This window comes from Anser anser (genome assembly GCF_964211835.1).
Source record: "Anser anser genome assembly, chromosome: 6".
NCBI classification, from domain to species: Eukaryota; Metazoa; Chordata; class Aves; order Anseriformes; family Anatidae; genus Anser; species Anser anser.
In genome coordinates this window covers 29,480,287-29,495,923 of record NC_139726.1, presented here as the reverse complement: position 1 = coordinate 29,495,923, position 15,637 = coordinate 29,480,287, and the positions used below count along the sequence as shown (strand labels likewise).

At 47.6% G+C, this 15,637-nt stretch overlaps 1 long non-coding RNA gene across 1 annotated transcript; it reads right to left on the bottom strand.

Annotated features, from left to right (window-relative positions):
• Positions 1 to 2,475: 2,475 nt before the first annotated feature.
• Positions 2,476 to 10,182, bottom strand: LOC310901302. Its single transcript, XR_014585726.1, has 4 exons — positions 9,321 to 10,182; positions 8,545 to 8,690; positions 7,456 to 7,660; positions 2,476 to 4,486 (listed from the first exon to the last, which is right to left on the bottom strand). It is a non-coding gene; the product is annotated as an uncharacterized lncRNA (long non-coding RNA).
• Between the last annotated feature and the right edge of the window lie 5,455 nt (positions 10,183 to 15,637).

Genomic DNA, 15,637 nt, shown 5'->3' with positions numbered 1-15,637 from the left:
CATGGGGGGGAAAAAAAGTGACAATGGGGATGAGGAGGGGGTGGAAAACCCCGAAAACATGTGGATTCAAAGAGATGCTGTAAATATTGCTAATGAAAATGTCTGCCCTTTGCTCAGGGAGCACTCAGCTTCTCTGGAACTGAGCTAGCCAGTCAACCTTAATAACATTCATACACTGCATCAGGAAATAGAAACAACAGCGTCAAAAAACGCCTTTTAAAGAAAGTCTTTTTTTTTTTTTTTTCCTCCAAAGCAAGGCCGCGGTACACTGATGTAAATCCATTCAAGAAACAGACATATGGGTTGACAGGATGCAGAAGGATCTGGAGGCAAACACTTTCTGCAGTGCACGTGCTTCTGAGGCCACCTCTGCATGCACAGACTGGCTGGATTATGGTGGAGTAAGTCTGACTGCATTGCTGGAAAAGGCGAGGACTAACGCTGCAAATCTTTCTTTTCCCGTTCCAGCAAACCATTTGGTAGTTCTCAAAATCAAAAATACCTCGGCAGTATCAGTCACACTGAGAGGCTACAGGCTAGACTGTAATACTCAGCACCTCATTGCAAAATAACAGAAGGTAGAGGAAGGCTGTGAGGTGCCCCAAGCACTTGTTTAGTACAGAGCACGTAAACCACAGGTGATGCCATGAGCATCTGTGGGACTTCAAACATTCTCCATCAGTGTCACGGAGAGCACAGTTTCCCATCCAGATGTTAGCTTTTCCCACCACCACAGCATACCATCACAGGTGAGGGGTAGCCCAGGCATAAGACAACACCAACTCCAGGGCTGTCAGCCTCTGGAAAGGGAAGTTAAAATAAAAATAATAATAATAATAATAATAATAATAATCCAAGGGGGAATTCAGTGAACTACTTAAAGTCTAGTTTTAACACTGAGTAAAGCAACAGAGGCTACATAACCGTATTAAAGATAATTAGAGAATTAGGCTGAAAAAAACACGCTTCTGGTAGCTAGAATCATGCCTCCTGGGGAATTCTTTGTGGGCATCAATGCATATGTAAGTAGGGGCAGTTTAGCTGATACAGTGTACTATGGTTTCTCAAAAGCTCTCTCGCCAGGGGATCCTAGGAATTTAATCTCTCCTGGGATTAGAAGGGAGGTTCTCAACTGAATTCAAAACCGGTAGAAAATAGGGAGGGACAGGTAAGAATAAATGGTTATTTTTCACAGGGGAGACAATCCCAGTGGAATCCCACAGCAATTTGGACTGTGACATGGGTTGCTCTCAGAGCAGAAATGGTCGAGAATAGGGATACAGCAGCAATCTGCTGAGGATTGCAAAGAAAAAAAAATAACTTAGAACAGCAGAAACACCCTTCTGCAAAGAGCTGCAGGAGGACTGAGGGCATGGTGTTAAAACAGAGTATCGGGTGCTGATAAATATCAAGCAGCACATAACCAAGCTGGCCTCACCATGGTTTCTCCATTTGCTGTTACCCACTCAGGAAAGAGAGGCTAAATCAACAAGAACACCAGTTCATTCCCAAGCGGTGAGCGAAGAGGGGAACGGAGCATGAGGAGCTGCCAGGAAATGGCCTGAGAAGTCCCCCCCATCAAGGTATTGGTTAAGCCTGGCCAGTTCCTCTGCTGCCTGAAAAAGAGGTGACTTCTTGATCTCGGTGACGTTTTCTGTCGAATCAGGAAGCACCCGGTGGTAGTGGATGTATTTATTGTCACTCCCTTCAACATTATACAGAGCAGTGCCTGATGCACATCCTTAGGCAGGCAGCAGACTGAAAACCACAACGAAGCACTTTTTCCTGCACATTATGGACTTTGCTACCATAGGTGGTTGCGGAGGCCAGAAAAGTAAGTGTGCTCCAAAGGCAGTTAGCCAGAATAATGGAAAGCAAGCTGAACAAAAAGGTCTAGGGAACTTAAAAACAGAGAGGAAACCTCTAGCTCAGTGAGCTGTTAAACTACAGCCTGCTGGGAGTGGTTGCTGGAGTCAGCGTAACTCCTGTTTTTATGCTCCTTCCATTAAGTATCCACTACCAGGCAATGTCAGAGACAGTGTGCGACGCTTTGGTCTGTCTTAGTACAGCTGTTCCCGTGTTTCACAGATTAACTTTGGATCCAGACATAATGGGCACAGAAGGAAAACATTGAAAAAAAAGTCTGGGAGAGAATGTCTAGCATGCGTTCCTAATGGAGCCAATGCTTTCAAAACTGTTCATCTAAATATAGTTTCTAAAAAACCGCTGAAGTCAATAGGGTTTAGGCAGGGATGTAACTTCTAAAGCATGCTACTGGTGCAGGAAAAGAGGATTTGGAGCAAGGGGGATTTTTCCTAGAACAGCCTTCTTGGTGGGGAGCAATCAAAGGCAGGACCTCGTGGGAAGCATCCAAGAGGCCAGGCAGATGAAACAACCACAATAATCAAGTCTCCAGAATCAATGGCTTCTCATCAGCAAAGCCATTTATACCTTCTAAAGGAAATTAAGGATGAAATAATTGAACTACCAGCCATGCCTGAGACCTGTCATCCTAAGCTGCCTTAGCACCAGAGGACTGGGTAGATCTAATGTTCTCCAAGTCTACATTTAAGAACAGAGAACATATGGATGAGTAAGGATATAACCATGGACAGGCACAGCATGGCTTCTGCTGCACCAAAATATGGCAGCTGGGTGAAGGAGTTGGCAAGTGTATGGATAAGGGAGGCACAGTGGCCTAATCTACTTCAATTTCCCAAAAAGTTTCCAGTATTTTCCTTCACCAAGTGCTCTGAGATGCCATGGCATAAGAGGGAAGGTCCTTGCACATATTAAAAATAATAAAACCCAAGAAAGAACAGGAAGCAGAAGGTGCAAAGCTAATGTTAGCTGAAGCTGGCAATCCAGAATTAACTAGGATATTTCAGTACTTGCTCTCTTCTGCTTTCGCAGGAACAGAACAGCATAGCTGCCGTCTCACTGCTGCCCACCACCACGCTGGTGGAGCCTCTTCCCTTGCAGCAGCCGCAGTCTCCTGTTGATTTCACTGAAGCTCTGGCTCACCTTCCTTGTCAAGGAATGAGATCTCTGCTTTGGTTTTCAGCTCATTTGCTTTTTTCTGTAGCAGTTTGATTTGTGGTTGCTAGCAATACCTCAGCGGCTGCTCTGCTGCATAGCAGAGGTTCCCTGAATCGCCATCAGCCTTATTCAAACAGTCTTACTGTGCAGGCAGCAAGCCTTGTTGGAAAGATATTCAGTCTTTTGAAACAGGTTGGAAATCAAGTTCACATTCTTCTATACTTTTTTTCCCCCCCCCCAGTATCCTGGATGAGGTTGCTTTGTAGGACATTTCACAAGTGGACAATTCCCAAGTATTGCTTTTTTTTTTTTTTAATTCAAAAACATCCATTTGCCAGACATTTCCCAGAATACGCATTTATTGGAGAAATATTCCAGACTGCATCGATGCCTGCAACTAGCCCCACACATGCACACATGCTGAAAGACATTATGGGATGCCACCAAGCACGTCCTGCCCAGGGGGAGCTGGAGGCAATGCTGAGGCTGATGGATGCACCTGCCTGGGCTGACAGCTCTGTTCAGGAAAACGACGGTGCTGGTTTACGTGGAGGTGCGTGCCCATCTCTGACTGGATTCTGAAAATCTAGAGGTGCTGCTGAAACTATGACACAGAGAAAGAAAAGGCAGTGTGTTGGGGGATACAGTATGTCAGTGGGTGCAGAATTGACCTGGAAAAACTGGCTTAAGTTCTGCAAAACCACTGAGAGGAAGAGGATGCTGCATTTATTTACAGGAAATGCCCTTCTCTACACTGAACACAGTCCTGACTCCACTAGTGCCCTCCTTCTTCTGAAAAACCAGTCTGGGACAAGATGCACATATGCAGAAATCCATTCAGTGCTCACCGAGGTCAACAAGACTCCTGTTGATACCAACAGATATTGGCGCAGCCCCCAAGTAACCCTACACTTGGACCCAGACCCGAAGTTAGCCGTGGGTGTGCCCGAAGCCCCCAGCAGGATTCCACCATAGCCAGCCCATTTGCAGCACTTCTTTTGGGGACCAGTCCAGCCCTGCTGGAGTGGGACCTGGACCCCAGCCCCACTGAGCCACCCAGCGGGAAGCACAGCAGCGGTGCCAAGCCTAGGAGCGGTCTGAGGGAATATATGCAAACACCTGCCTGAAGGCAACTGCACGGGGACCGCCAACTCGTTTTCCACAGACTAGAAAATATTTACTATGATTTCCATTCCCCAGCAAGCGAGGCTCAGATGTCATATTGATTGGGTGCAATGTAAGAAGCTTGACAGACAGAAACGATGCGGAGCAATCTGGAAAGCACGGGAAGCTGGGCTCCACAGAACAACGCGTATTTTTCAATACAACCACATGCAAGCCTCTGCGGGTAGGAACAAGAGGACACGTTGCATTTTTAGGACAAGGGACTGAGCTCATTGGGGACTGAGCAAGAGAGTCCCTGGCAAATAACCAGCTGCACAGGTACCTGCAGGAAGAAAAAGGGAGAGCTCACTTCAGTGCTTGGATGAATGCAGAGCAGAAAATCAGCACAAGGCTTTGGCAAGACCATGGCTGGAAGAGCACAGGAAGCACATCTGGAAAGCAGCTCCTCAGGAAAGAGCCACAGATCTTAGCTGAAGCCTGGAAAACCTGCCCTTAAGCCCGAGGCTGAAGCAACTTGTCTCCTCTTTGGCTGGAGAGATGCTCTGACCTGTCCACAACGGCCTGTATTGGAAGAGCAGGGGGAAACTTTTCCTGCACAAAGGGTCCATGGAATTTGGGAGAAAGAGGCTCAGGAGAGCACTGCCAGAGCACAGTAAGACTCAGGCTCTGGATGACCAGAGAAAGCGCTGATGTGTTAGCAGCGAGAATTGAAACAACTCAGCCACACGGCAGAGCTCTCCCTAGCCACTGTCAGACAAGTCTGTAAGTCCAAAAGAGATGTTTCCCTAAAAAAATGGGTCTGAGAGGGCCCCCCCAGGAAGCCTTCTGTTTAAGAACCTGCATCCTTTCCAAGGATTACTACAACACCTGCTTTCCTGAGGAAGATTATGTTTTCTACCCTTAGGTTTTCACAGAGTTGACAGGATAGGGTTCCCAGACCGGCTATATTATTTTCTTCCCATGTATCACTAGACAATCTAATTTCTTCATTTGTCTGTAGTTATCGGATAGTTGAATTTATTTTAGTTAGGGGAGTATTTCCTTCAATAGCTGAAGATAGCCAAATGCCCAAAAAGATCATTTTAATTCTGTGAGAAGCCATTCTACGATATTATGATAATATCTGCTATATATTTTGATGATCTACTGCTATGCCTTAGGTTCTGTGTTGAAACAGCTGACTTGTGTTATCGAGCATTATGTAGATTTGTTTACACTCAGCTGAGTTATTGCTAAAAAGTAGTCTTAGCTAAGCATCATAGGACTATACTTCTTTGTGATGGAAAGGTGGTACAACTGGACTAGAACCAAAGCTGTAACTCTACCTGTTCCTTGATGGACTGATTGCTGTTATCAGGGAGCCCTATAATCCTTACCTGCAACAGGAGACACTGCTCGCGTCCACAGCACAGGATCCACAAAATGACAAAAAAGACTGTCCACCCTTTAGGGAACTGCCCCTTTCTGTCTCCAACAAGACAGCAAATCAAATTTAATTCAAATAAAATTACTGCAGATAGTGGCTGCAAATAGTACTGTTCGCGGCCATACAGGGAATTATACTGGAGAGGAAAAGGGCTTGAGAATATGGGGGCAGGGAAACATCTTGTCTGTGACTGAGACAGAAACAAGGAGCTACAAGACCTGGATAAAGCACATGGTATGGTGACAAATGACTGAAATTTGGTCCTAAAACCACCCCTTAAACGTTACTCTGGAGCAGAGACGTGCTCCAGCAGGTACCTACCTATGGGCCAGAAGGACCTGCCTGGGACCATGCCTATAGTCTCACCAAAAGCTGTCCTGCAGCAAGAAAACCTGGGTGACCCCCATCTCTGGTTCTATCTCTGGAAAACAATCCACTGATCCACCAGAGCCACCACAACTGCACTTGTTGCAGGAGCCGGGTCTTGAGCTGTGAGGCAGAGAAACCTCTCGAGAAGCCCCACGTTGCAAAGCAGTATCTTCGCTTCCCTCCCAGTTAATTTATTTCCAGATTTTTTAGATGGATTCTCTTGTGACCTCTTATTCCTTGACAGTACTGCCCTTTCAGTAGGAAACCCATCTCCTTCACTGGTCCCAACTGGCACTGCTGAAAAACAACCTTTCCCTTGCAAGTTAATTATAGGACAAAGCTGTTGTCTGCTTTACTCCTTCCTCAGGCAATGAGACACTTGGCCACAGGGCTCCCTGGTGCAGTCAGTCTCATTTCGGAGGTTGATAAGAGTAAGAGGGAGAGAAATCAGAGGATCCACGTGGTTATGTCGCCCTCGCAGCTCACCTGTAGAGCCAGTAGCCACTGGCCCTTGCTATTGCTTTCCAGGGCCTCTGGCTAGGAACACTTGTGATCTTAAGATTAGCGCCTATGCCACTTTACTCACACCTTACTCATTATACATGCTGCCAAGTACACAGACACTCCTGAGTCAGCCCCTTGAACGGAGCAAGCTTGGAGAACCTGAAAAGACTGTGGATGTTGTTTAAATTCAAAACGTGCGTGGTCTGTCTGGGGTAAGGTCCATGAAGCTCCTCAAGTTTTGTTCAAACACCTCTATTCCAAAATACATGCTCAGTAGCCAAATGATTTGTCTATAATTCCTTTAAGCAGCATTCCCAGAGAGGATGGGAAGTGTTTTTAGGAAAGCAAAATATTTCAGCTGAATGAGCTGGAAAGGAGGTAAGATCCACAAGGGTCTCACCTGGCTGGCAGAGGAAGCCAGGAACACAAACCTGGGGGTCACAGCCCCAGCCAGCTGGAAGGCTGCCTCCTCTCGCACCCTGAATTTTCAGGCACTGACGGTTTTAATATTTGTTCTTTCTAGATTGCCGAAGCAGCAATAAATCCTAATCCGCAGATTCTACTACCAGCATGTGAATCTTTTATTACCAGATACCTGCTGAGAGTTGCCTGTGTTGATATTTTACTGACAGCAGAACACTTCATACCCTGTTATTATCTGAAACCACCTGGAAAAATAACACATCCAGAAAGCTGCCATGAAGACATCCTGAAGATGGAAGCTGCCATCAATGATGCTGACACTTCAGGATGTAATCTAGGACACTATTCATGGTTAGACCATCTATGCTAGCTCAAAACAAGTTCAATTAATTGTATCACTGGAAGCCAGAGTACTGTTCATAAGGTAATGGTCTTTTTTTATTTTATTTTTTTACAGACACTATGAACTATATCTTTATGAGCACCCAGATTGCATACTACTCTTGCTTTAATGTGCTCACATTTTCTTACTCTTGCTTATCCCCTTGTTATATGAACTGTAATCATACCTGCCTTGCAGTGCTCCAGTGAAATTGTCATATCTGAGTGCAAGTTGCTACGGGCCTGATTTAAATTCTCTTCTGATGGGCTGAATAGTCTTTTCCAGTCCTAATAACGTCCTGAAACAATCCCACTATTCCAGTGAGAAAAGCAGGCTGCTTCACAGCTAGCAAGCAATTTTGCACTGGTTCAGTGTATAGGAAGACTCAGGTCCTTTGAAAGACAAAGGTAAATGCAAGTTAAACCATATATTGACAAGGTAGTGTCACTGTTTCCCCCCCACTCTTTATAATGTTTCCAAAATACTCAAACTTATTTTTTCTCCTTTTGTTCTCTCCCACATAGCAAATATTAATCCCTCCCTCCCTCCCCCAGCTAGCCCCTTGCCACGAGCAGAGATGAAATAAACAGCTGGGCTGCTCCTGCCAAGAGCAATTTCACCTCCCAGCAGTGCCAAAAACACCGTTGCCTGCATCCTGGCATCAGCCGTTTCAGCACAGCCTCACGAACAGGATTTGGACGGCCAGCAATAGAAAGAACTTGGCTTTTCATGTGTCCGACCAAAATAATGTCTATTTAAAAATATCCCTGGCAAGGGAATGTCTCAGAGCACCTTAAAACATACATCAAGCTACTTAAAATCTGCAGGGACTCAACAAGACATCAGAGCAGAGCCGTTTAACTTCACAGACAGCAAAGAGGGTCATTGTTAGAGCTGCACGGGAAGAAAAGCACTTCCTTTTCAAAGGGGAGTCGGAAATTGAGTTTAGTTTCAAGGAGGGTTTTTTTGGTCAGCCTGAGGTTTGGGTTTTCTTTTTTTAACCTCCCCAGTGGAAGGGGAGGCAGCCAAGCTCCAGGACTGTGCTGCCAGCCAGCTCTGCAAGGAGAAGCTCTTTGCCCAGCAGCAGAGGACTCTGGAAGCAGATGTAGAGGCAATCTTCTCTTCTACCCAGCAGCCAGCCAGGAGAAAAGCAGCATGAAAATAGGTAAGCATCCAAGGAAACCTGTTTGGGTTCCCCTACACCCTCCTTGAAGTCAAACTGAGCCAATGAAACATATCAGCTTCAACACAAGCAGATTTCCCCCATCAGTGTTACCTGCCACCAGGAGAGTTTCTCACGGAGGTGACGAGTTGCAAGGAGCAGGTACAAACAGCAGAGGTTGTCCCAGCAGGAGCCAGGAGGTAGACCAGTTACACACAGATCTCCCAGGTGCTCTGCCCTTCAAGAACAAGTTCCAGCTCCTGCAAAAACACACTGTGTTAGTAAGTGCAATTTATGCAGTCTGAGGTGAGAGGAACTGATAACAAGGAGACATCAGCAGGAAAGAACATGCTTTCTGCTGAGGCTTAGCTTGAAGGAAAAAACAGGGAGATGTGTCTTTCCTGGGCTGGAAATGTCATGGATACTGGAGCAACAAGCAGAATATTTTGGGAGAACTCAGTGCCAGGAAGGCATGCTGAGATCCCTGGGTTGCAACACCAGCAACCATTTTACAAGCCTCACACAGTCTCCTGCTATCACCTTGAGGACAGCAGCCCCTCCGGGGGGCCTAGCAGCGAGGAACAACAGTTATTAACACAGACCACACCAAAGAGAAGCCAGGTCCAGAGAGAGGCTTCCTGCTGTCTCCACCTTCTATGGGAAGTTTCTGATCCTCTTTCCGTATCTATGAATGTTATGGGCTAAGACAGCAGAACAAGAGCCAGCAGAGAGAGGCAACAAGGATTTCTACCTAAGGTCCTGCTACAGAAGGGTCCAAGTACAAAACGCATACAGAACTGGCCATAAGCAGCAGAGATACAGAAAAGAAACATTTTCTAGGCCTGCCAAAGGGAACAGAGTGGGAAGGGATGCTATTGCCAGGATTATACCTGCATCAGCCAACTGTGGTAAGAACAGCAAGAGTGGTAGCCAGGACAGTGCAAGGCATGGGGCATATTGGGCCAAGAGTTAGCAACGGGATTAACAAGGTACAAAGCTGAAACACCTGCAGTTAATCCTGAATCTGTTGCAACTAGTTTAGAGATGTTGGCTTTCAGGAAGGATTCCTGCAGATGGAGAAAGCTGTGGACATCAGGAGGTGTGATGCTAGAGGGATGACTCCAGGCAGCCAGGATAGAAGTGCCCATGGGCACAACCCAAAGAGCAGCCACTCAGCTGCAACAAGTACACAGGGACAAGGCACAGGGTGGCTTTTGTGGAAGGAGAGGCACAACCCAGGTGAAATCAATGTCATGTTTGCAGTAGTAAGAGTTCTAGGAAAAGGTGTTGGCTGCATAGCCCCAGCAGATATGAAGACGTTTCATATACACGGACTACAGAAGAAAACCAGTACCAGGTACATTGCCAGCATGTTCGGTTGAGGCCAATACTAGAAGCAGAGGAGCCTAGGAAAAGCTTGCAGTTCAACAAAAGAAAGAGAAAAGACAAATTGCGTTAGCAACAAAGAATAGCAGAGCATTGCACATAGACCCACAAGCTTCCCTTGCAGCAACCACACACAGACAAGCTGGAAACCAGTTCAAAGACCGCAAGAAATGAGGAACTACAAGGTTTAACATGAGCTAAGATAATCGGTTGCCATGCTCCAAATTACGCATTTCTCCTCTGCTGAGGAGCTGACCAGAGAGCATCTACTTGAAGCAGTAGTGCAGTACTAGAGCAGTGGATTCACAGAGTGAAAAGGTTGTTCTACATCCATGGCATACCTATTTTAGGGTTTTACTTTGTGTAGCTCTGTTCTGATCTTGCAACACAGATGCCCATTAAAGTCAGTCAGGCATCACAGCCCCAATCTGAAAGAAACCATTACTGTAAATGCACCCATAGTTAATGTGGTCTGCCCCCATGCTGAGTCCGTGCTACATGGGAGCCCACAGCGGTGCAGTTAGCACAGATGTTCCAGCATCTGCTGTGCTCGTCGCTGGGATGGTGCCAGCATCAGCACGACATGAAGGGGCTCGGAGAGCGTGGGTCTGTATTTGTGTCAGAAACCGTTTGCTCAAGTTTTCAGTTTTTAGGGGATGCAGCATTAACCAGGAAAAAAAAGGGGGGGAGGAGGGGGAGGTGTTCTTGCAGGAAATAGCATGTGTGGCTTTCACATAGCACCCAGAGCTTTGTCCAACTTTGAGACTCATGAAAGGTCGTGTTGTGCCACTCTGTCCCCCTCTGTTTCCCCAGCTTATTGCTTTCTCTGCTGGTACCTTGCCTGATCACCTGCCCGTGCTCTACCTCTGCAGCCCTGGAGCACTGTGAATATGAGAGGAGGACAAACAAGCTTGTTATTGATGTGTTTTGGCATTGCTCCATTTATTATTGATGCAGTGGGTAAATGATGGCCTGTTGTCCATTTCCCCCATTGTAAAGTGTTAATATCAATTATTAAAAATAGTCTGAGGCATGAAATATGGGGCATGAAAGCACGTGCCTGTGAGTGATGGGCACAGTTATGATACAGCTACATCCAAGCTGCATCCTTAATGTGACAGCTCTGAAGGCTGGTGCTAACTGTTCGTACAAGCAACGGCAGCCTCTGCAGTGCCACTTCCTTCCCCTGGGCACGGCTGGAGGAGTACTGTCTGGAAGTGAGAGGCTGACAGGTAGAGCTTTCCAAGGCAAACTAAAGATGTAACCCTGCTGCAGGCCCCTAATTCTGTAGGGCATCAGCTGCCAGAACCACACCACTTCTGGAGGCAGCTCATGGTCACATGCAGGAAGGCAAGACCCACATCAGGACAAGGGAAAAAAAGAAAAAAAAAAATCAAGTGCCTGCACTTATTTCAAGTCCCAGTTACTATGCTCTGCAGGAAAGAAGACTCCCTGGGGCTGGAGCACATACTCCAAGGAGGAGGAGGGCCTGATCCTTGCTGTGCTGTAGGAAGTCTCAGCCTCTGGCTCCAGTTCAGCCATTTCATGTCATCAGTTCTGCATGGGACGCCTCAGATGCCCAACAGCCACTTTGCTGTTTTGCTTGGAGTTCTGTTTGTATGCAGACAGGTGATGCTCAAAGCCTGCAGCTTAGCCTTTGTCACCTCCAGGGCAACATGCCATCACTTCCACCCCTCATCAGCATGGGCATGCCCCTGTTGTAGCAGGGGAAGGAGCAGAACCATGTTCTCCCACTCCTCGAGGGCCCCCATAACTTGCACCCCACCAATGGAAGGAGCAATCCCCTTTGTTTTGGACATGCTGTTGGAGAACAGCAACACGGAGCAGCACAGCAAAAAGACAGGATGTTAAACTCTTAAATTTGCAGTGTGCTGCCTCAGGAAAAAAAAAAAAAAAAATGATGAGGTGAGAATCACCAAAGCCAGGCTTGCAGCAATCTCATGAGCTTCATGGCTCCACGAGACAAAGAGGGCCTGTCATGTGACGGAGATATTTTAACTAGTGTCCCTTGGCTAGATAGAAAACAGTTCTTAAAACTGCACACCCAGAGCACAGTTTTCCCTCCCTCTCTCCTCCACCCCCTTCTTTCTGGGGATGGCAGGCGAGGAGCAAACGCTGGGTTTATTCATCCCCTCTCCATTGATTGCAGTGTGCGTCACCGACTGCACGAGTGTGGGAGGTGCAAGCGTGCCTCACAGCCAAATCACCAGCCTTTCAGCTTAATAACACCTCAGGGGATGTGGGCTATCTTCCCCTTTTCAAAATAAAAACAGGAGAGGAAATAAATGTTCCAATAATATAAACCAAAATGAAGGGGGGGGAAAAAAAAACCTACACAGCAGGAGGTGAGGGAAAAAATCAACACTTGGGAAATAAAAAACATTTAATTTTCTTTTGCATTAGGCAGAAAAGAGTTAAGTGTCAGGGGTGGATGGAGGCTGGTGAGGATCCTGTGAGGATGCTGGGTGACACAGGAGGAGGTCACTGGGTTGCATGGGACCCGGAGAAGGACTGTGCCACTGCTGTCCGGCCAGGTGACACACAGTTGGAGCACAAGCCACCGAACACAAAGAAGCTGGGCAAGACGACGCTTAAAACCACAAAGAAGCTGCTTTGCCAGACCTGGCCAGTTCAATGGGCACCTGTGCATTTTTGGGAGCTCTCTCTGTTGGGATGGCTTAAAGGCTCAGGATGGAGCCCTGGGGAGAGCCTGAAGCCAGACGTGGGTGTTGAGGTGATTTCACTGCTGGCAGCTGCTGGCCGAGCATCTCCGAGCCCTGCAGACCAAACACCAGCACCGGCACCGGCCCTGTGGCCTGCTGCCCTGGGGGCAGGCCGTCCACCACGCGGCTGCAGGCCGCTGCACGCTTGCTCTCTGATATTTTTATCCCTGAAGAGCTGACACAATAGCCCAGGCATGCTGATCAGGCAGACACAGCTCTAGGCTTTTATTAGAGAGCTGGCATTTTGTTTGCTCAGTGATTCAAAGTAGCCTCTGCAGGCCTGCTACGGTCCGTGGGCTGGGAGGCTGTACCAGCGGCTGGCAAGGCCCCGATACCAGGCCAGGGGGGCTCACAAAACCCTCGACTTTCCGCTCAAGATCTCCAACAGTGCGTTCATTTACTCTCATTGCGATGAAAAATCCAAAAGCACAAGTGCTTGGCGCCATGGGAGGACAGGGGACTCTAGGAGCCTGGCCTCCGTATGCACAAGGAGCAGGGGGATGCTGCCCACCCGCGGGCAGCCACGTGCCGCCACACGCCAGCTCCTCTGCCCGTGCCGAGGAGCCCACGTTCCGGCAGGAGGATGATGTTTTTCTGAATGCATCCCCATTTATAATGAGACATTACTCACAAGCTGGAGAATAAAATAGAATAATAGCATCTATCAGCGTTAGTCATGTTTTAAATGCTTACCTTTCAGAGCAGCATGGGACTTGATAGGATAATCTTCCCATAGACACGTAGGAAGCTCTCATTGAGGGACACGGCCCTGTTGGCAAATTATAGCTTGCTGCTCTTTGTGCTGCTACTCTGGGTACTTCTGCCGGGGGGCTGAAACTGGGAGTGGGGGGAGTCTGCAGACCCTTACAAATAGGTTCAGAGCACAACAGGAGGTTTCTGGAGTTTTCTGAACCCCAGATACCACAATGCTTTTGGCTCTTGATGCCAGGCCATACCTGAGCAGTTTTCAAAAGGCTTTTTAATCCCCTTCCTCTAGTTTTTTTTACTCCAGCATATTCAAAGACATATTTCTTGGCCCAAACAAACCCTGCATTCCTGGAAAAGTACATGCACCGATTTAGAAGAACAAACTCATTTTGCACATGTGGAACCAGGGCTCAAACTTCTGTGAGCAAGGAATGCTGCAGCCTCCCGCAAGCATCGTGTTTGGGATGCCTTACCAGAAGCGGCTGGGAATTTTGCAAAGAGGCAGATTAAGCTGGGAGAATGAAGTTTTGTCTCAAACCCCAAAATGCTCCACTAGTGCATCTGTTTTGGTGATCCCCTGACAAAAAGCAGAAACCCGTTTGCTGGGAAAGCCCCGCTCTCCAGCATCCTATCTGGGGTCTGCCCGTTTGGGGAGTGCAGTGAGACAAACTGGCTCAGCACCAGGACCACTCTTTCATTTGAGAAAATTCATTATAGGATTTCAGTTCTGTGAACAACTGGTATCTTTTTTTTTTTTTGCCCATGTTCGAGGCATGGTAAAATCTGCCAAACAGTCTTTTCTGTATGCTTAAGGAGATGATGGAGAGGAAATTTGGTTCCCAGTCAGATGCTCTTAACCAATTTCAGCACTGGCGAGACACAAGAGAATAGCAATTTTGCACAGCAGTGCAGTGATGTTCCCCGTAGCCTCCTGCAGATCTGAGAAAGATTTCTGTGACATATTAACCAAACAGTGCAGAGGAGGTGGGAGAAAGGCTGGTGCCTCATGCTGTGTCCCTGGGAAGACCCCACTAAGTTGGCTCACCTGGGATAAGGGCATTTTGTCCTTGCTGCCATCCCTTGGCCAGCAGAGGAGGTCACCTCACTCCATGCCCATTAGATGGGAGGTGCAAATTCTTCCAGCTCTGTTAGAAAAGACAGGCAGCCTCAAGGACCACAAAACCCCACCTGGTGTTCTCACCTAAGGCCTTCTTTTCCAAAAAAGGGGGTTGAGGAAAGCAAAAAGAGAAAGAGGTACAGAAGAATGCTACTCCTCACCCAGGCTCACACTGTGGGGACTGATATCCTCAGGCTGAAGGAAAGGCAGAGAGAGGCTGTGACCCATCAGCAAGGAGCAAGGCCATGTCTGCCACTGCACGGCTGAGCCATCAGCCTGCTGATCCTCTGTGGGACTGGTCCGGGAATTAGGAAAAGCAGCAGGTGATTGACATGATGGAGCTCTTAATGGGGAGACCATGTCCCCACATGCCTCCATCCCTCCTGGGACCACGGAGCTGCTCAGCACATCAGGGCTGCAGATCCTGGTCCCCACTGCAAAGAGGGGATGGGAGAGCAACAGCTTCCCCTTTAAACTAAATAGGGGTAAAAAAAAAAAAAAGTATTCTGCACGTTTTCAAGCATGAGACTCCCATAGAAATGGTCCCCGCAATGTTTAAACCATTTGGGCTCCTTCCTTATGCTGTTTCTAAGTTTGAAGAATGCCTGCTGGGTATGATTAATATTCCTCCTCCTACACTTACCCGTTACTCCTGACAGCAAAAATTAAAACAGGAGCTTCTCTTCATTCAACCCCAACCCACAGGAACGTGGCGACATGGGGAAAGTTGCTAATAGAAAAGGGGAAGGTTTGTAGATCGGCAGCATTCACAGCCAGGAGAGGTGTAGCTCTCATTCAGCAGCCCTGATGGATGCGATACCCCTCACCTCCTCCCGACAGGATGCTTGGCACGAGCACTGCTTGGCGGGGCTGGGGGAGAGCCAGGGCAGAGCACACTGCCTGACTTAATTCGGGTCCCTCTCCCGTGGTAGGGATGCCCGTGGGATCAGTGCAGCCTCGCTTGCTCCAGGCAGTGTTGCTATGGGCACTGCTGCCTAGGAGCAGCCAGCAAGGGAGGGTATAAAGTGGAGCCATCCCAGAGCCTTCAAAATTCAGCTGCTTACTATGCCACACGTGTTTCTCCCCTCGCCTTCCCTTCTTTTTCATGTTTCAGGTTACCTCTCACCGTAAAATAAAGTGATTTTACCCTTAATCAAAGCACTGTTGGTAGGTGTGTTAATTCATGTATTTAAACAGATGTTTAACAACAGGGGGGAGAGGCAGCTAAAAATAAATCACTATCCTGAGCACC